Source organism: Lutra lutra, chromosome 4 (genome assembly GCF_902655055.1).
Source record: "Lutra lutra chromosome 4, mLutLut1.2, whole genome shotgun sequence".
In the NCBI taxonomy this organism is placed as follows: Eukaryota; Metazoa; Chordata; class Mammalia; order Carnivora; family Mustelidae; genus Lutra; species Lutra lutra.
Window position 1 is genome coordinate 102,351,902 of NC_062281.1, and position 21,365 is coordinate 102,373,266.

General features: G+C 42.5%; 1 long non-coding RNA gene across 1 annotated transcript; it reads right to left on the reverse strand.

Moving 5' to 3' along the window:
• Nucleotides 1–19,258: 19,258 nt before the first annotated feature.
• Nucleotides 19,259–21,327, reverse strand: LOC125098232 (uncharacterized). Its single transcript, XR_007126767.1, has 3 exons — nt 21,223–21,327; nt 19,707–19,878; nt 19,259–19,608 (listed from the first exon to the last, which is right to left on the reverse strand). It is a non-coding gene; the product is annotated as an uncharacterized LOC125098232 (long non-coding RNA).
• Nucleotides 21,328–21,365: the final 38 nt, after the last annotated feature.

Here is a 21,365-nt window from a genome sequence, read left to right on the forward strand (position 1 = left end):
GGAAGGTAGTAAGATGGATTTCTGGAATTGTAACACTCTGTAAATTCCCTTGGAGTCGAGGGAGTGAGTCTCAAGAGTCGTGCTCATTTGCTAACTGCTTTGTAAGTGGCAGTCCATGTAGCTGCAGGGCTTTTGCTCTACAAGAAGGATGAGCCAATTTGGGCCAGAGCTAAATTGTTCCGGACGATTGAGAATATATGCTGTCCACCATCAGACACCTTCTTTCTCCGCCTCTCTCCATGGGGCATTCATCCTCTCCTCTAAATAAATGATGAGCAAATACTCAACAAATATAGGTTTGAAGAATAGTCCCATTATTAGCCTGCAGTCTGGTTGGTCCCATGCATGCCTCGAGGCAGGGAGTTTTCTAGGTTTATTATCTTTCTCTGCCTCCCACTCAGCACCTTCCACCACAATGGGTCCCTGTGGTTCTGGGTCCCTACGGTTCTGGGTGTTCACCTCCCCTCCTTTTGGTTTGGTAATCTTGATCCAGTCAGTCTACAGTCACATTTGAAAACTCCATAAGATGCCACAGCATGGCTCCACGACTCTGTACTCAAAGATTTGGCTCCAAGGTTTCCAGCCCACAAAATACTCTAGGTTGATCCCTAAATACCGTATACCATTTGAACAGGACAATCAGACAGTAGGGCTCAGTGCAGAGAATGAAAGATTGGAAGTCAGCAGATCTGATTTCTAGTTCTAGTTAAGCCATAACCTAGCTAAGTGGCCTTAGTCACCATGTCAGAGTAGTGCTCACCATAGACCATGGGCTCCTCTAACTTCCCCAGCCCCGCTCACAGGTTAGTATCATGTGACTAGCATTCACCAATGAAATGTGAATTGAAGTGGCCTATGTCACTTGCAGGCTGAGGTAGTTCAGAACAAGTGTGCAAACTCAGTCTCTCTCTGCCATGACCTTGGAGACCTCAAGTTCTAGATGGCATGACTACAAGATGGAGGAAGACCACTGAGTCATGTCTACCCATGACATGAAAAATAAGCTTTTATTATGTTATGTCACTGATATATTGCAGTTGGTCTGTTCCAGCCAGCAGTAGTAATTACTACAGACAGTCTTTCTATGACCCAGCTTTCTCATACAGCCCCAATACAGCGAACCACCTCGAAAGAAGACAAAGTGAAATCCCAGAGTTGAACTTGCTTCAAAATAATAAGTTACTTTGAGTATCGTGTATTATACTTTGAGGATTGTGTAATATCATTCCCTAAGTCATTTTGTCCTCTTCTGGGTGCAGGAGCCACTCAGTTCGAATGGCATTTGTTTAATGCAAGGTGGGCTCACCCTGTGGAGAAGTCTCCAGGGCTACATGATGGGGCTACAAGGAAGTCTTCTTTCTTGGTGAGCCCAACAGCTTCCGCAGGGTGCCTAACTGTTGTGGGACACAACAGACATTTGCCAACTAATCAATGGGGCTGCCAGAGTTAAAAATGGGATCTCCTCCCTTAAGGCATGTTAGACTTAACATTGATTTTCTCTGACGGTTGCCAAAAAGCTGATCAACAGATTCAGAAGAGTCCTGGGGGAGAGTTTCCTAGGCCACCGATGGAGGGTGATCTTTACAAAGTGCTCTAAAGTGGTTGTTTGGAAATAGCATCATGGGATTTGGGGTCAGACAAATTTTGAGAGGTCAAGTTCATGAACATATATGGTAAGTGGAGTGCTTACAGTGATGGAGGGCTCATCTTCCCAACAGAAATTCCATTCAATTAGTGTAGTTATTTTAAAAAAAAAGTATTTCCTATATTTGACTTAAATAATTCTCTTGTCTTTTCCATCTACTGTTTAGGTGTTTGATGTTTAGAATAGTGCAAGTAAGCCTACCTTCTTTTTTGTATGACAGTTTTTCAAATACTTGAAGACAATCATTGACTCCATTTTTAGACTTCCATTTTGCATGTTAAAGCCACTTGACTTCTCTAAGTCGTTATGTCACATTTTACTTTATTTTCTTGATTTATTTATGCACTACCTCCTTCCCAAAAAGAGTTAGGGTGGCAGACAAAAAATGAGTACACTAATCCAAAGAGTTAACACAGTTGCTGGTTTTGGATATAAAACATGGCTCTGAGTTTCCTGGTGTGCAAGACAAAAAGGGAAATAGGATGAGTTTGCATAGTTCTCAGTATCAGAGCGAGAAAAACATACAAAAGCTGATCTAGACTCTTCACCATTCTCATCATCTTTCTCTAAAAGCATTCTAGCTCATGTTGTCTTCCCTGAACTGCATAAACAGAAATTAATGTAACCTTTTGGATACAGTTTTCTTAGAATAGGCTTATGAAAAAGGAAATTGGTCTTAAATAAATAGCAATTTCCTGAGTATTTTTTTTTTGTGGACCACAAATGGGAAAGATGTTCTAGAAACACTATCTCTAATGCTCACAACAACCCAGAAAAGTAGGTATAACCGCTGCCGTTTCAAAAATGAGTAAAGGAAGAAATTAAGTAACTTACCCAAAGTCACACAATTATTACAGATTCACATCTCTCTGGACCCAAAGTTTATATTCTTTTCATGAGTCAACGAGCTCTCAAGTGAAAGAAGTATATCATTTCCGAAGGTGCCTCACTGAAAACTACGGGCATGCTGAGTCAGAGGGAGAACATGGTTGAATGTTTTGGATCTGACATTTTCTTAAAAACCAACACTGGTAACTGTTTTCATCTTCTTCCGGCATCTTAAAGAATCACAGAAACACATGTGAGTTGGGGGAGGCTTTGTTTTGTAACTGCAGCAGTTACTCATTTTTTGGGAAACACTCAAGGCAAAATGGATTTGGATCCTCTTAGCTTTGTCAAACACAGGTGCTTATGCACTGATTCATGTCTGGGTTGGCAAGGTCATGTTCAATATGGAGGTTCACATCTCTAGAATGCATGAAAAATATACAACAGGAGAATGGGGGAATTTTCTGCCTATTGACCAGAGGCCCTCCTTTTTAAAAGATTTTATATATTTGACAGAGAGGGAGAGAGAATAAGCAGGCAGAGTGGCAGGCAGAGGTAGAGGGAAAAGAAGACTGCCCACTGAGCAAGAAGCCTGATGTGGGACTCAATCCCAAGACCCTGGGATCAGGACCTGAGCCAAAAGTAGCCGCTTAGCTAAGTGAGCCACCCAGGTGCCCCACCATCAAGCCTTCCCTCTCTATTCCCACAGCTACTGCCTCAGACCAGACCCTATCATCCTTCTCCTTTAGTGGGCAATAGCTTCTCAACAACCACCTACTGCCAGCCTCTCCCCCATGATAGTCCATCTTTCAGATAGTCCCCAGAGTTTTGTCCTGAAAAATATGTCACTTTCCTGCTTATGAACCTCTGTCAATTTCCATTGCCTGAAAGATCAAATTAAATTTCTGCACCATAGTCCATGACACCCTTTACTATCAGATAGGGCTTTGGCACTCCAGCCCCTTTTCCCTTCCTTTCTCCCTAATACGCCAAGCCTTAGCCAAGCCAAGCTTCTCAACATTCTCCACTGTGCCTTTTCTCAACCTCGTGTCTCTGTCAATTGCTTGCTCTGCCTGGAAATGATCTCCCTTTCCTTCTACACCTGGAAAATGTCCACTCATTCTTAAAGACCAACCTGAAAGTTGCCTCCTCTATGAAGCCTTCCCTGACTTTCCCAGTGAAAATGAAATGTTCCTTCCTCTGGGCTCTCACAGTCTCATCTCTATTAAATCACTTATAATTTGTTTCACATTTCTTTCTCTCCCCACCCGACTCTTTAGGCAGTAACTATATGTTATTCAAGTCCATATCCTCAAGTCTGGCCCAGAGAAAGTCCTCAATAAACGTTTGGATGAATGTTTTCATCACAGTGGCTTAATTGTGTACACAGGAACAGGAGTTGAGAGCTGTAAACACTAAAACTGAAATTAGGATTATCTCCTTGAATGGCATTAGGGCAGATCAAGCAGTAATGGATAACAGTCTCCATTTATAGGAATAACACAACCCCCAAATCTGTATTTAAAGACCACTTGTAATATAGTTATGGTTCCCTGATACAACCTCAGACAGACTCACCTGGACTGTGACTTTTATAATAATGTTTATTTGATTCCTCTTAAAATAAAATCAATATATATTCTTAAGATAAATTTTAAAAATATATAGATAGTAAAATGTAGTAAATGTAAAATACAAACATGTAGATAAGTAAAAAAAAAAAATCATTTATAATCCAAGCATCCAGAGAAAATGATGTTAACATTTTAGTGTATCTTCTTTCACATACACAAGAATTTGTACCTATTGTTTGTAAGTATGGCTTTTCACTTAATGTATTATGAATATTTTTTATGTATTTAAATATTATTCTAAACCATAACTACATATCATTTCATTGTATGTGTGCATCTGTAACAGTGAGTTTATTTACCTCCACTGGACATCAAGTTTGCTTCCAATTTTTAAGTATCGTTTATAGTGCCAAGAAACATCCTTGTAGCTACTTAACACTTGGTGCTAAGAGGTCCTCCAGAAAGATTATCAATAATTTCCTGGTAATAAGCCAAGTAGAAAACCGTGTTTCTCTAAAACTCTTGCTAGCTATGGGCATTTGGGTTGGATTTTAACTAGAAAAGGGCAATATACAATATCAAGTATATTGTATCTTTTATATCTAAGACCTAAAATAGAGATCAACCCCAGACTGAGGTTCCCAAATTTGCTGCTCAACAGTATCATCTGAGTGAGAGGTTTTTTTTTCTTAATTTGAGTTTCTGAAGGACCTGGGTGGTGTAGTCAGTTAAGCCTCAGACTCTTGGTTTCAGTTCAGGTCATGATCTCGGGCTTATGGGATCAAGCCCCTCATTGGGCTCCATGTTCAATTTGGAGTGCGCTTGAGGCTTGCTCCCCCCTCCTGCACCTCCCCCCACCACGTGTGTGTGTGTGTGTGTGTGTGTGTGTGTGTGTGTGTGCCTGCCTGCTCTCTCTCTCTCTCTCTCTCAAAAAATAAATAAATAAATAAATAAATAAATCTTTAAAAAAATATATGAGTTTCTAAAACCCATCTTTGGAGCCTTTGATTTGGGAGGTCTATATTAAGTCCTAGGAATCTCTATCTCTTAGAGCTCTGTCCACTGCTAACTCTGATGTAAGCCAAAGGTTGAGAACTATGGGTCAAGGCTATCTTTCAAGGGCTGGATGAGAACCAGCTGGCACTCTCCAGATGATGGCCTTTGTTTCTCATTCTCAAATGGCTATAGAAGCAACATCAAGAGACTGCAGTGGTAAATAATTCCAGCGGACATTTTTCCCGATGGGTCAAAATCAGATGTGAGCCTCGAAAGCAGCTGTGTAGGTACACCAAGATTGGGGGAATGTGGTCTAGACGATGGGAATGCTTGTTGGAAAAGGAGACAATCCTAGCTCTCAAGGACCTTTCCTTCTCTCTGTTTTTCCTGCCCCTGTCCTGGTCTTCTGTGGAGGCTGAGAACTCTGCCGTTACTGTAGTTTCCAACTGCCTCTCTAATGGCTGGAGCCATGGCACCATCTCTGAGGGTGGGAATTGTCTGGAGAACCTCCAGACCCAGCCAAAGCCAGCTCCACACTGCAGGGCCTGGGGAAAGCCCAGTCAAGGCCCACTGCCCAGGCACTCCAAGCCAAGATGCTCATGGCTCCAGAGATAAAGACAGAGAGAAATCTAGAATGAATCCCTAGATGATGTCCTGATTAGGAAAGGGGTCCCTGGATCCTTGAGAAGGTGAAGCGTTCGGAGGGAAAAGGAGGTGTGGGAAGCAATTCAGCAAGCAGGGAGAAGCCCTGAACATCACTTTAGACCCACAGAGCAGAGCTATGCTTAATCTGCTTTGATACTCTAATTCACAGAGCAATCACATGGTCTGTAAAAGGCTATTGCAGGCAATTCCACCAGCCACCATTAGGTCATGTGTAGTGCCTTGCAAGGTCTTCCTTGACCTTAACATAGAATACATTCCACTGGGCAGGCAGGGAATCCTGGGAGCCTAACCCAGCACATACCCATATGCTGAAGGAGCCAGAGCCTCCAAAGTCTTGGGGTGGGGGTGGGGGGGGGGGAAATCAACCTATTGTCTTGCACACTAGCTTGTCCTGAGGACCAGATTGGACCTAGAAGTGATCTACTATCGGGAATCTCAGGCTCACCTTTGACTTAGACCTCACTCCTAAAGATCTTAGGAGTCCTAACAGCTGAGGAGGTTCTGAGAATAAGGGATGGGCCCCTGGAAGGTCCAGCACAGGCTCATGAGGGATGCATGCTAAGCTCAAGGGGGGAGCCATGCCTGCAGGGAGCGTAGTGGTGCTCCGCCTCGCTACCAGTCCCCCACTGCCATCCCTCCCACTGAGGCACATCTGTGGATATCAGAAGCTGCCTCTTGTTATACTCCTGGATTCCTCCTTTGTCCATACATTAGCCCCAGGAAGCCTGGGAAGGCAGGGGATTAGAGCAGAGTCCAAGGAGGGTGAAAGGTGGGGAACCAGCGCTGGGCTATAGAGAGATTTACTTTTTACAAGGGAGAAAAAAAATCATCAGTGAGATCTCTGCTCCCAGGAGGCAGACCTGAGGAGATTGATGAGCTCTGTTGGTGACTAAGGACAGCTGTAAACATACTTAGAAAACCCAGATAATTTGGAGTTTGTTTTTCTGTTTCAAAAAGAAAAAATTTTATATATATATATATATACACACACACACATATATATATACACACACACACATACACACACACACACATATATATATACATACATATATAAATATATATAAATATATATATATTTGGACTTTTTTTTTCTCTTTCTGGCCGTAGCATTAGCTGGCTTCCTCCACAATAAGCCCCCAAATAGAATAGATGCGTGAGAGGTGGGAGCATTGAGGACAGCCCAAAACCAAAATTAGAACCAAGTCCTGGGAGGCAGCAGAATCCTAGATTTTTCACAAAATCTGCTCTCCAAATCTGGCTTCCAGAGCATTGCTCTTTTGCTAAACCAGCAACAGTTGCCACTCAGAACCTCAGCAGTATCTCACACTTGTCAATTGTGAGTTCCTTGGCAATGAGTCAACCTGGTGTGATGCTAGAATTGGCCCCATCTCCCAGCCCCTGTCAGCTGTCCTCCCGAGACCTCTTTGATTTCTCCTTTACCTCTCTTCCCCACTGTGTGTCACATTCTTAGGAGGCCACCAGCTTTGATGACAAGGGAAAAGGCAGGCAAGACAAACTTCGCTCTTATTATCCAGCTAGGGAGTCTGCGGAGCACATCATCTTTGGGAAAGAACAGAACTAACCAACTCAAGTGGGCCGTCGGTACAGAGCAATCCTCCAGGGTGCTCCAATCTTATTTCTGGGCTTCATGATTTTCCTTACCTGGTTTGCTGGGGAATTTGTGATCTCCTCTCTCCAGACAAGCCCTAACTGTCAAATCACTTTTCGTGTTCTTCTGATGGCATCCTTCTCAGCAGCCAGCACCGTTTGCATGGCAGTGACCTCAGATGGGATGAAAAGTTTTCCCAATCAGTTCCTGCCAGTTGGGAGGCTCTTCAACCCAGGCAGAACAGGGTATAGGTGAAATTATGTAGCTCGGCAAATCCAGGGACTCAGGAGTCCGGTGTGCTGCTATGGAAGTGAGGACTGTATACATGCGTGGATAATGGACATAGTAACGCGTGGACACTTATTAGGGAATTAGACTGTCCCAGGGCTGAAAGGTTGATACACCACTATCTCTGTCCAGCAGCTGGTTCATTCTCTCCAGTGAAAGGCGATTTTACTTCTAGCAAAAATGGGCAAATACTTTTAGAGCATGTCAGGTTAGATATGTAAGAGGCATCATGCTAGGGACTTTAAAGGTCCCTTAGTTCATTCAGTCCTTACAATCACCATATAAACTGGTTGTTATCATCCTCTTATAACAGATGAGGAAATTAAAGGCTCGGAGAGATTTAGAACCCCAGGAGCCAAGATTCAAACCCTTGTCTCTGGACTTAGAGTCCCTAGCATTTCCTACTGTCCACGAGTTCCTCCAGACTTCTACCTGCACATACACTGAGTAGGCTTCAGACTATAAAAGCTTGGAATTGGAATACCTTATTCCGTCACAGTGTGCAAAGCTGAGAATATAAAATTCTATTTTTGTTTTAAGCAATTTATATCAGCAGTAAAATGAGAGTATGTTATGGGTATTAGCAATGAAGTTTGTAGATACTTTTGTTTACAGTTTACAGTATTTTTTAAAAGATTTTATGAAAGAAGATGGTTTTTAAATTGCCTAGTGAACATGGGCTTGTTAAAAAAAAAAAAAAAGAACACCAAAAAACCAACAAACATAGTATGTAATTGCAAGTGATAATGCTAAAATAATGCCCTAGCCCATAATCTCCAGTGTGTATTTGAGGATGGATAAATAGTGCTGTAGTAGAAAGAGGGCCTGAGAACATTTTAGAACTTAGCTGTAAGGAAATGTACTAGAACACATACAAATGGGCTTCTCAGTCCAGACTCTGCACCTTTTCATAAAAAAAATAACAGAATGGCATTAGTTATTTCCGGAGTAGAAATGTCAAAAACATATATGCAGAAAAATAAGTGTGGTGCTCCAGCCGAGAGGCCGGAACAACCATGGAAACTTAGAAACATCAAAGAGAAGCCCATTGTCTCTAAAACTGGGGTGTCTTACCATGTCCTGTTCCATGCCTGGGGACTGAGACTCTGCACAGCTTCGGGGTCAATTCGGAAAATCAGACACTTATTATATCTTTAGGAAAGTTTTGTGCCACAAATAGAATACTATAATTACACTTGGCTAACAGGAACCATGTATAAAAATGATTTAAGAGCTCCAGAAAACAGTATTAATATTATTAGTAATAATCTTTTTTAAAGAGCGTATATGTATCTATATATATATATATACATAAAAACATATTTAAATATAGTATGTATAGACATGTAAATGTGTTATATGTAAGTATATACACATGCATATATACTGTAGATAGATAGATACTCAGATAGATATAAACCTGTATTGTATTACGTGCTTTGATGTTTCAAGCATATTATCTCTAATCTTTTACATTTTAAACAGCTAGCTGAGGATTTTGATCAAACCAACCTCTTCCAAAGGAAGCTCTAAAAGGTAGGTCAGTTTCTCCATTCATAAGATAGAACTTCAACCTTTCTCAAAAAGCGAGTATCCCAATAAGCCGTCATCACAGCTTTTAAGTGGGAAAAAACAAAAACAAAAACAAAATGGTAAATCCTAAAAAGGATCCGTATTTTTTGCTGATTGTTCAACTTTCAGGAAACATAACAAAGATCACATTTTAATCAACCAATAATTTAAGTATGATCTTAGTTTTTCCTTTTGTAACAATACACTTCTTCTCACATTCTATTTTGTATAGAATTTGTTATGCTAAGTACTTGGCAATGTGTAATGGGCATATAAATTGGTCCTCATGCAGCTAGCCAAAATTATTTCTGACAGCCTTTATATCAAGCAGAACTCTCCAATAGTCTTGTTTTTGGAGCCAGAAGCAACATTTAGGAGAATAAATCCGATAAATAGAGCAATTTACAGTGATCCAACATATTTATTATGATGTTGCTATTCTTGGCAGTTATCACGTTAATACATTTAAGCTGTACAGATTTATATTAGTAAGAACTGGAAATATTTAATCAGGTTTTTTAATCTCTTGAGCATCTTTTAAAACATCATGCAGAAATTTAATGGCGATGAGCTTGGAAAGCACTATCAGCAATGAGGATTATTATAATGTTAATTGAAGTTCCATTCCTTCAGCTTAATGCAGTTTCTAGGAGGAAAAAAAAAATGACTGAAGTCAGACCACAAAAAGAAGAGAAATCACTACTTGGTAATATTATTTCCTAAGCCAGATAAGGACAGGCTAAAAGACACGTTTATCTCCTGCCAGAGATAGCCCCTTTGGCCTGCTCACATCCTAATCTAAATTCTGTTCTTAACTATATAGAAGGGTTCCCATTAAGAGCCAGGCGATTTCACATACACTAGTTGATGATGGAGTTGGGGACAAAATTGGCTACGTCATACACTTGTGTGCTGCTAGTCCGTGGTTGATAAAAGCCAGCAGCCGACAGGAGTTAGAGGTCATGCATCATTGTCCTTCATGTTTCCTCTATGTCTACTTGTCCCCTAAGCAGGAGTGGCAGCCAATGTTTTTCCTATCCAGTGTCACAGGTCCAGAAACCTCAGAATATTACATCCTCAATGGGCAGCACACCAGGGACAGTATTGCAAATCAATTAGATATATTTCATATTTGAAATTAAGTTACCTGATTTCCAACATGTCTTCTGTCCTCAAAGAATGATGCATTTATCTTTCTGGTCATTTGGCAGAAACTGGGCTGATGGGGGTTGAAGACTGTTTTCTGACTCTAAAGAATTAATCTGTCTTAGCAACTGGAACTGCTTTATATTCCAGCCCTGGAGCAGAAGGGCCCTGCTTTCCTCTGTTCTGTATTATACAGGAGTATTATGGATTTTGTTGCATTTATGCAAATTCCATACTGTGCATAAGGGGCATCTAAATTAGTAAACATCTTCCTGAAGCTGCTATGAGGCCTTGGGGGAAGGGTGGGTGGGGATAAAGCTGTAGGGAAAATGATTAAAAATATATATCAGCCTGTCTCGATATTATCGTCATATTGAAATGTATGGCTTGAAATCTGTTACCTTATTCTCCTGAGGGTTCTATGTGGGTGTAAAAGAGGCATTAGCCTGGCATGTCACAGTCTGTCTTAGCAACTGGACAAATTAATAAGCCAGTTAAGATGGGAGGAGATTACATAAGTGGTTGCGGATGACCGGGCCTCCATTTAGGCAGCAAAAAATGATGTTAAAATGTTATCAGTGAGTCCCTTTGGTCCATATAGGAAATGAATAATTCTTTCGAGGAATATCTGTGGAGGTCTACTATGTAGAAAGCACCCTACTGGATACTGAGAAAGGTAATGATAAAGAAGACATGGCTTCCGCTCCTGTCATCTAGATAGAACCAATCTATTTTGGAGTTTCCTAAACATGTTACTTAACTGAACCAAGAAATTATTCATCAGGTGAACTAAGAAAACCTGGCATTTCTTGGCCTTGCCATCAATTTTCTGTGACCATGTCTATTATCTTTAGAAACTCGAAAGACCCCATTTACAATATATTTTGCATGACATACAGTTAAGTTGTTTTTTTTAAATCTCCAAAGTCTATCTGGATACAGTCACAACTGTATTAAAAGTAACAACTGATCCAAAAAGGAATCTTCCAGTATTCTAATCGGCCTCAGCTTTTCCTCTGACTCAGGCCCACAGCATTAGACAAAGTAAGAGCTATTTGCTTTCTCATTATCTGGGGTTGATAATGTAACTGGACCATTTACAAAGCACTGAAGTACTTGGATGCACTTGTAACCCTCTCAGATTCCATGGCTGAATGTGAGCATCTGGAAAATTCTTTTTAGTTGGCACCTTTGATTCTATTCTCCCTGCTGAGGGGGGCGCCCAGAGCTCTTGTGCCTCAGAATTTGGGGCAATTGAGTTTCAGCCCATTTGTTTAGAAATCAAGCTTACAGTAGGGTGTCAGGAGTACTCAGTGTGCATCATCTATGCAGTCAGGGTTTTCTGGGCACAAAAGGGCACTTATATCCATTAGTAATAGGTATTACCACAGCACATCCACTTCCTACATCTCTCAGATATTGATATTTGGAAATTAAATCTTTCTTTTCAGATTTTGCAGCTTTATTCTCCTTGTTGCAAGAAAGCAATGTTCCGTGGGCCTGTCTCTGAAGCCTGTCACCCTGTAAGGGTCTGGCCTTTAAGGGCAGGTCCTCAACACAGCTGCAGAGGAAGGGGGCTCAGCCACATCCGTGGCATGAAGAGCTGTGTCCAGCCATATTCACAGTGGGACTGACGTAGCAGGGGAAATCCAAGCAGCTTGACCTTGGCTAGGCAATGGGGCGTGGCTTTGGGGAGGGTGGCCCTTGGAGAGAAGGATTCAGGCAGCTGTTGGTGACACAAGTAGCAGGGCTGGTCTCTCAAGGAGAAGCCTGGTAGGAACTGATAGGGAAGGAGTCTAGTTGTAACAAAAGGAAAATGAGGCAGAGCTCCAGTCTTAAGAACTGGGTGGGTAGGACAGCAGGTGGGGCAGACAGCAATTTGGTAGACATGCAGACACTTCAGGGCTCAAACAGCCTATCAGAATTAGGGTTTGTGACCTACTCCAGGTCCCACGAAATTGGTATTGTTGAGGTGGCTGCCCCAATGGGAATGAGTTAAAAAATCATGTAGCATAGATTTTGTCAAGTGTAGGCTCTTCAGTGTGGTGGTTAAAAGCAGAAGTTAGCATGTTCTCCCCAGCGTGGTGGGGATGGGGGGTGTCACCAAAAGGGCAGGATCTCAAGCTCCATCTGGGCCCATCCTGGGCCCCAGGATTTAGGGTCCAAAGGAGAGGAGTTCGAGATAGGAAATACCACTTTAGGGGGTGCCTGGGTGGCTCAGGCTTTAAGCATCTGCCTTTGGCTCAGGTCATGATTCCAGGGTCCTGGGATTGAGCCCCGCATCGGGCTCTCTGCTTAGCACAAAGCCTGCTTCTCCCTCTCCCACTCCCACAGCTTGTGTTCCCTCTCTCACTGTTTCTCCGTCAAATAAATAAATAAAAACTTTAAAAAGAAAAAGAAATCCTGCTTTATGGGCTGACTGATAGGTCAGGAAGCTGCACAAAATTTGTAGGAGTGAAGAAGCTGAAAGGAAGGAAAGGGAACCCAAGATCTAGGCAGAGAAGTCAGCAATACAAAAAGGAGTCCCGCAGGTGCTATATGTCCAGGCAGGACGGAGGGTGGGTCCACGGAGGTGGGTGAGGAGCAGTGTACATGTCCTGTTCGTGTCCGGTGTCGGGTGGATGGTGAGTATTGGTATGACGGACAGGAAAGGAGAGAGGAACAAAATGAATGAGCTAATTGGGGAAAGAAAAAAAAAAAGAAGTCCATTGAACTTGGCTGGAAATTAGTAACATTTGATTCTGTTCTGACTCTGTCACTAACCAAACGCCAGACTTTAGATGAAAGTTATTTATATCTTGAGGCCATCGTCATTCTGTCAGTAAAGTGAATGTGCTCGGTTAGATTCTCTTTTTTTAAAAGTTCACCTAAAGGAATATATTCTGAGTGACTACTGAGTGCCATGCACTGAGTTTTGAAGAAACAGAGGGGTAGTACTAGTAGCCAGGAAATACCACTGTTCTGATTCTAAAGGAAGCCCTCTGTTCTCTGACTAGTTTGGTAAGACCTGCTATGAGTGGGTGCTCTTGGACCACATTTAGTTAAAACCAGAGGTGAGAGGCCTGTCCTATTCTGGGATACAACAGATAAAAGACTTGTGTCACATGTGACTTTTTGCAATCAGAAGTATGAACGGTTTAGAACATCTCACGGCACTTCCCCCTTAGGCATTTGTGTGGCGTGGAAAGTATGACTGAACAAACAGCTGAGCACCTACTTTATGCAAGATCAGTAATTTAGTACTTTTCATGTATAGAATCTCGCTTAACTCTCCTAGCAAGTGGTTCAGATATTATTTTTTACATTTTCCAGGTGAGAAACTGAGACAGAGGTGACGTGGGTTCATTAAGGGTACTTTAATTCCAAATCATCTGAATCCCAGACTAGAACATTTTCTGCTACAGTATAGCACATCTGGGGCCTGGGTGGCTCAGTTGGTTAGGCAGATAAATCAGATCATGATCTCAGGGTCCTGGGATCGAGCCCCACATGGGACTCCCTGCTGGGCAGGGAGCCTGCTTCTTCCTCTCCTCCCCATTTGTGCTCTCTCTTGCTATCTCTCTCTCTCTCTCCCTCAAATAAATGAATAAAATCTTTAAAAAATTAACTGGTTCTGAATAACGTAATTGATAAATATGGTCAAATAGTAGGCTTTTTCTAAAAGCTAATCTTTGACATAAAAGCATTTGGCAGAAAGTTCTGTCGACATGCATGTTGAGGATGGTATCCGACAGGTGGATTCCTAAATTCAAATGGAGCATGATGGGGTGGGAAATCAGGACAATTTATCTACCTATATTCTATTCACTTCTATTCTGTTCTTTCCTATTCTATTCTATATCCCTAATTTACATTTACATGAACTGATATATGTTTAACATATATTTGAATAAACTGATATATAGTATATCTGATTATACACCAGTTCATCTAAAGGACTATATAAACAATGTACTTCAGCTGGAATTATTTTAGCATTTCCAGCTGTGCAAATCAACCTATGTAACTCAGTCCTGAGGCATTCTAGGACTTCAATAGGTTGGTAAGGATATAGAAGGAAGCTGGAAATGATGAGATTTAAAGCTAGGGGACTAAATTCAGCTTTAAGACAAGTCCCAGAAGTGGTCAGCTTCTACAATAATAAAGTTCTAGGGGAAAGGATGAAATCTGAGTGCAAGCTGGGAAGGCCTCATTATTCTGGGGCCCAAACTAGAGGAAGATGCAGGGACACAGGATAGGTGATGGCAATCCTGGTAATCAGGTGGTGGGAGAAGCTATGTAGCTCCAAGAGGTCCTTAAGGCATAAGTAAAAACTCCAGCCTATGGCAGGTTGCAGATTTGGCAGAGCCTACTAAGGGCTAAAAAGAGAAAGAGAATCTAAACAAGCCAGTTGGATTTCAGGGTAGGGCTTCAGTCTTTTTTTTTTTTTAATATTTTATCTTATTATATTTCATGTTACTACACTTTTAGTATTATCATCATATATTATATTTAATATTTTTTAATTTAATTTTTTAATTAAAAATGTTTCAAGATTCATTGTTTATGCACCATACCCAGTGCTCCATGTAATACATGCCCTCCTTAATACCCACCACCAGCCTCACCAAACAGTCTTAAACTGGAGAGAACAGTAGCAAGCTAAGGTAGAGGCTTGGTCCCATTAGATTTCCTAATATATCTGAATAAGTTTGCTTAGAATTGGCTCAAGAACGGAGTTGTCCTGAATGGAGGCTATAAATAAAGATTTTCAGTTCTTACAGCTGTGTTTGGGTCGGCAAGGGACTGACACATCACAACATGGTTTAGTTTTATTTGCATCCATTTTATAACCCGAGTAATGTATCTGTTGCATTTTATCTTTGGTATGATGAAATCCCCAAAGAATTGCATTCCTATTCTTTTGTCATTATACTACTCGGTATTAATTGGATCATTGTGGACCTTTACATACTTTCATTAACATTATTACCATTGTAATGAAAACCCAATAAAGTTGTAATGCTATTCTACAGACATGTTGAGTTGCTATGTCAAGGTCATTGCAAAACCTAGTGACAAAGTAATAAGACTGTAACATTTTGTCTGTAGATTAATAAAATATGTTTTGGTTTTCACCAGACTGCGATACAAAAAACCTCAATTGGAATTTATCCTTGGCCTTATAGTATTTCAATAGATTCCCACAAATGTCTGCTAAGGTTTTACAGTTTCGTGTTAATTTATGTTCAACAGTTCGTATTCATTTCAATGCAGTCATGTGACTAAAATAAATTCCTTTTATCTCTTAAAATTAATTTTATTGTGGTTCACCCATAGCCTCACAACAAGTGCCCCACCGAAGGAACATGAGGACACAGAAGGAACTTTCTAGATATTTTAAAATATTCTTCGTCAGATCAACTTAGAGGGAAAACACCGTGAAAGTATTATTTGTACTGTACATCTTGCTAAAAGAAAGTTTCTGTGCTTGGTAGTATTGATCTAAAACCATCCAACAGTTTCCACAGATGTTAAGTTTCCCATCTGCAAATAAATAATTGGTACATACCAGAGGGCTCCACTGCTCATCCTGTCATTAATTGCACATATCGTCTATGATTAGAGGTGGGATTGTGCCTGATTTTTCAATAAATTAACCAGAACCAGAAAAGGCCACACAAGTATTCCAGTGTCTCTACTCTCTCACACAGAAGCTCAAGAAAAAACACGAGACTTATTTAAATGCTTGACCTAGCATAATACTTTCAACTCTTTGGCTGCCATCCTTGCTGACAGAATTCCAATCTTTACCGAATAGAATTTTTTTTTTTTTCTTGAAATCACCCTGCCGTATGAGAACACGGACTGGACTACTGGTTCATTCTGAGAACCATCTTAACCCCAGGCAGCACCTGTATCTGCATCTATTTCTGAAATAAATTCAAGAAGAAATTCAAGAAAGAATTTTGAAATTTAGATATTCAAGAAATCCCATGGATAACCTTTGTGTTGAGGTCCAGGACCAACACCATCATTGTGGGCTATCCATCAGTTGTTAGTGAGCCATGAATTCATGCTTCATAATTGGTTTTCTTCAGTTATACTCTTCAAAAATCACTTCTCATTGACCAACACGATATTGGAGACTGGAAATACACAGATGAATGAGACAAGCCCTCTGACACTCACAAAAGTAGTCTAAGGAAGGACTCGAGAATGTGGACTTCTTGGTTGGAATCCTGTTTCTGCCATGTCCTAATCCTATGTGCTTGCAGGAGTGACTTTTCCCGCCCTCCAATGTTTCTCCAGGTGTGAAGTAGTATAGTAGTAACATTACCTACCTACAGGTTGGTAGGTAGGTTGGAGGTTACTGCATGTGAAGTACTTACCACAGTCCTGGCTGAGCACAGCATGTTCACTGCTCAATATGTTAGCTCTTAGTATTAAGTAGTTCACACTCTCGTAAGGAAATAGATCGTATCATTCATGCTAAATATAGTACAGTAAAGCCCTCTTATGGAGCTCTGAACAAAATGCTATAGGACTTCCGATGGGGGGGAATCATGAAATCATTTACAATCAGTTTTATTGAGTTTTCTTTGCAGTGGTAATCATGGCTGACAGTCATGGAGTGGGGGCAGGTCTCAGAAGAGGTGACATCTAAGCTAGACCTTGAAGACTGAATTCTCCAGTGGGAAGAAGGTAGAAGGGGTGTTCAGTGAGCTAGAGCATGAGTGGCTAGCACGAGCAGAGGCATAACAGTCTGCAAATGCATGGCGTGGGAACCAGTAAGTGGTGTGGGAAGAACACAGAAGCTCCTGCCAGAAGGTCAGGTCAGCACCAGGGTTCAACCATCATGGCGGCACCAGAGAGCAATGTGATCAACTCGATGTTTTACAGAAATAACTCAGCTACTTCCTGGGGATCCAATACATAAAAGAGAGTCTGAAAGCAGGGAGCCTGTTATGACATGGTCATGACAGCCTGAACTGGGGCAGAGGCAGCAAGAATGAAGTGATGAGGACAGAACTGAGAGGACTTGAAGGGAGAGCAAAAAGCACTTAGTGACTGACTGGATGTGGGGGGCAGAGGAGTGATTCAGGGATGACTTCGTATTCTAGCATGAAATAGGAGAAACAGGAAGAGAAGCAACGTTGGAGAGAAAGATAATGAGTTCAGTGCTATAAATATTAAGTTTGGGGTCTCTTGAGGAAGAATATCCCAGTGGGCAGTTGAGAGTAAAATTCCGGAGTGTAGGAGAGACCCATTCAGGAGGGTGGGGGAAGCGCAAGTAGAGAAAGAGGAAGTGACACTTTAAAAAACAACTTATGCCTATCTGCACAGCCTAGCTCGTTCTAGGAGACAGAACCAGAACTGGACAAAGACCTCTCCAGAATAACCCCTCTGCACCAGCAAACTGGTTCACTCACCGTACCTTAATATGCCATGTACGTTCACACCACACCTTCCCTTTCCACCATTCACCACATACTGATTAAGCATCTCTTATGTGCCAAATATTAGTCTAGATTTTAGTGACATACAAGTAAAAAAGTCAAACCCTGCCATCGGGGAGTTTATGTTTTAATGCAGGAGATAGTATGCAAGTAACCAAATAAATGGAAAATCTAATTTCAAGTAAATAAACACAATAAGGAAAAATAAAGGAGGTCAGAGGTTAGAAAGTTACCAAGGGGGAGAGAAAGGGGAATTCTTTGAAATCAGGCGGTTGCAGTCTGGGAAGTTATCTCTGATGATGGGACATTTTAAACAGAGACCTAGGGGCACCTGGGTGGCTCAGTCGTTAAGCATCTGCCATTGGCTTATGTCATGATCCCAGGGTCCTGGGATTGAGCCCCAGATCAGGCTCCCTGCTCGGCTGGAAGCCTGCTTCTCCTTCTCCTTCTCCCACTCCCTCTGGTTGTGTTCCCTCTCTTGTTGTGTCTCTCTCTGTCAAATAAATAAATAAAATGTTAAAGCAAAACAAAACAAAAAAACAGAGACCTAAAGTGATGAAGAAAGCCACGTGAGACTCTGGAGAAAGTGTGTTTCAGGCAGAGGGAAGAACAAGCACCAAGTCCCAGAGGTAGGAACCAGTTTAGTATGATTGAGAAACAGCAGGTAGCAACTTGGCTAGAATAGACCAAGGAGTCACGGGGCATCTTGTGACATTTCTGGAACTATTCCCTGATTTGTTAACTAATGTGTGGTAAAGATTTTCACAGACTTGTATTCTGTCTTCCCAGCTCCATGCAAGTTTATTGAGGGGTAAGTCTATGTTCAGACTCTGTACTCCCACAGCACCTAGAGCAATACTTTGCACATAGTAGGTGGGGTTTTTTTCACTCATTTATCTATCGTTATAAATAGTGGTAACTTCTAGACCTGCCTTGTCCCACTCTCAAACACTTCTGGACCTATTCCAGGAGCTGCAAAGCATCTGGCAAGTCATTGGCGAGCTACTTCTAAGTCTCTTGGGATCAGTAAGAAACTCAGGTGATTGTCCAGAGCAACACAGAATGCCCAAACCAAGATTTACCCTTGCTGTTTGCAAAGCTGATGGTTTGACTTACGCTCTAATAGTGAAGACTTGAAATACGAATAAAATCTGCACATACTCAGAAAAGCTGTTGGCTTTGCCACAGTTCTATGCTTAAACATTATAATAATATTATTATTATCCCACAGGGGTGTCATGAGGATTAATGAGATATTTTCAAATTACTTTGAGCTACTCCACTGGGGGTACTAAATAAATGGTATGTGTTCCTCCTGAAGTACCATTTTTGACATTGACTTGTTGTGATGGGTTCTGCTGTCCAACAGGGCTGGAATTCGCCCACCAACTCATTTCTTATAAACAATAGACTAGCTGTCAGAAGGCAATGATTTTCAGTTAAAATAAATATGAACTGAAGTGAACTAGTCAGCAATCAGAAGCAAATGGGCTGCTGTTAGAAATCTAATATTTATTAAGCACTCACAGTGATCAACATAAGAGTTTCACAGTGTGATACAGTAAACATTGGATTTGGAAATGGTCCAAGATTTTAGGCCCAGCTCTGCTACCAACCAGCTGTGTGGGCTTGAAAAAATTGCTAAACTTCTCTGGGCCTCAAATCTAAAGTGAAGGCTGTCCTAAGAAGCTCATAATCAGTCTTCCAGACAAGGCAAATACATGAAAGTAATGGAAAGAGTCATTTCTGAAGGAAAGATACTTCACAGGACCATCCATCACAGGACCATCCTCTGTTCTGCTCTTCCTTGTCATTGATTAATATTAATTCCAGTACTAATTCCTGCAAATGGAGAAATAAATCACTTTCTAGGTCAGTCACAGAAGTGCACGAAACATTTGGTCTTTAAAAATAGGGTCTTTGCCTTTCTATGCACCAACCTTGCAGCAAGCCAATGGTCTTATTCTTAGCTTTAAATATATGAATGATGGATTATACTGCTACCCTAATCATCAGCTCAAAAACAGTGTTCAGTTTTGTGAGAGTGTTTTACATCGTTGTCTGCTTTTTCCATCTTACAATACGTTACCGTCTGCAGTGGCTGGCACCGACCTAGAGGCGAAGTAAAAGATAAAAGGACATTAAAGAAGGTACGTGCTTGTTGTACCCACAAAAGGGCAAGGTGGAATAACCGAGCAAAGAGTAACGTACATATTGTGAACTGCTTCCTCTCACTCTATCTCAGGAATCCCAGTGGTTCCAGGTTCAGAAATGAGAAATGCCTGACGCTCCAGAGCAGATAGAAATGCAAAGATTCCCTTGTTGGGGAACTCAATTCGACAAACATACAGAGTTCCTACTACTTCTCAGGCACTTTGGTACTTTCCAGGATATAAATTGGGTAAGACCTGGACTCTGCCCTAGAGAGCCTTGGTTGCCAGTGCTGGGGGGGGGGGGGGGGGGAATGTGACCACAAATTGCAGTTACTTTGCCTGTTGAATTGTCAGCTAAGGGATGATGGGTGAGGGAGTAGCCCAGACAACAGTTTCTCTTTTGTGAATGATTTGAATGATACAGTAGGAAATGCCTTATAAAGTCTAGGGTAGGCTCTAAATTGGAGTTGCTAAAATGTCTAGACACAGAAATCGGGGTCAAAATAACCACAATTTGAAGAAACCATTTTCAAATCCAAGGGGATAATGTTATCTCCAGGCCCAGGTCAAGCAGGAGAGTTACAAGTTGCCGGCTGATTGTTCTCCCGGTTTCACAACTGGAGCGTGGCAAACCTTACCACAAAGCTAGCAGTGGAACGTTCAGGGTCTGGGTGCCAGTCGCTCTCCAGTCCCTCCCACGACAGACTTGGGACAAGATGTGCATTTCCCTTCTCATTTCCCTCTCCTGTTCCCACCGACGGGAAACCTCGCTCTTCTGAAAAGACCAGGCTGCCCTCGCCCATCCCAACCAGAAACTCGGTCCTTGATTCTCGCCCCCCACCACCCCCACGCGCCCCGAATCTCCGCCACGAACGTTAGTGAGAACTCTTCGCTACAGAAACAAAGTCCCTGAATGCCTTTCATGACCCATCTTCTTCAGACCCCGGGTGCCAAAGTCGTTGGAACCCCTTACTGCGTTGGGCTTCTCCAGCGCCCGGGAGCTGAAGTGCTCAGAGCGCTCCCGCCCCGGGGGTCGCCCAGCCTCAGGGAACTCAGGGTCCCTTCCCCAGGACGCCCACTCGGCCAGTCGCTCCCTCCTTCGACCAAGCTCCCTGCCCAGAGCGCATCCCCATCCTCTCTCCTCGCCCGCCCCGGCCCCCGCTGAGCCTTCCTCCCCGGGCGGGCCCGGGTGGCGCGTGCAGGGCGAGGCGGCCGGCGCTCGCCGGGCGGCGGGGTGGCCCAGGCCCGGCCAGAAGCCCCGGGGCTGGGACGCAGCAACGCGGGCCGGGAGGGAGGGGCTGACCAGCGGTGGAGGGGGTCCGGGTCCGGATTCCACGAGGGCCGTCTCGGCCGGGCGGGGGCTCGCGGGGGACACCGAAGTGCAAAGCGAGGGCGCCTGGGCGGCCCAGAGGGGCGCGGCGGCGGAAAGAGGGGCTCGGGGGATCG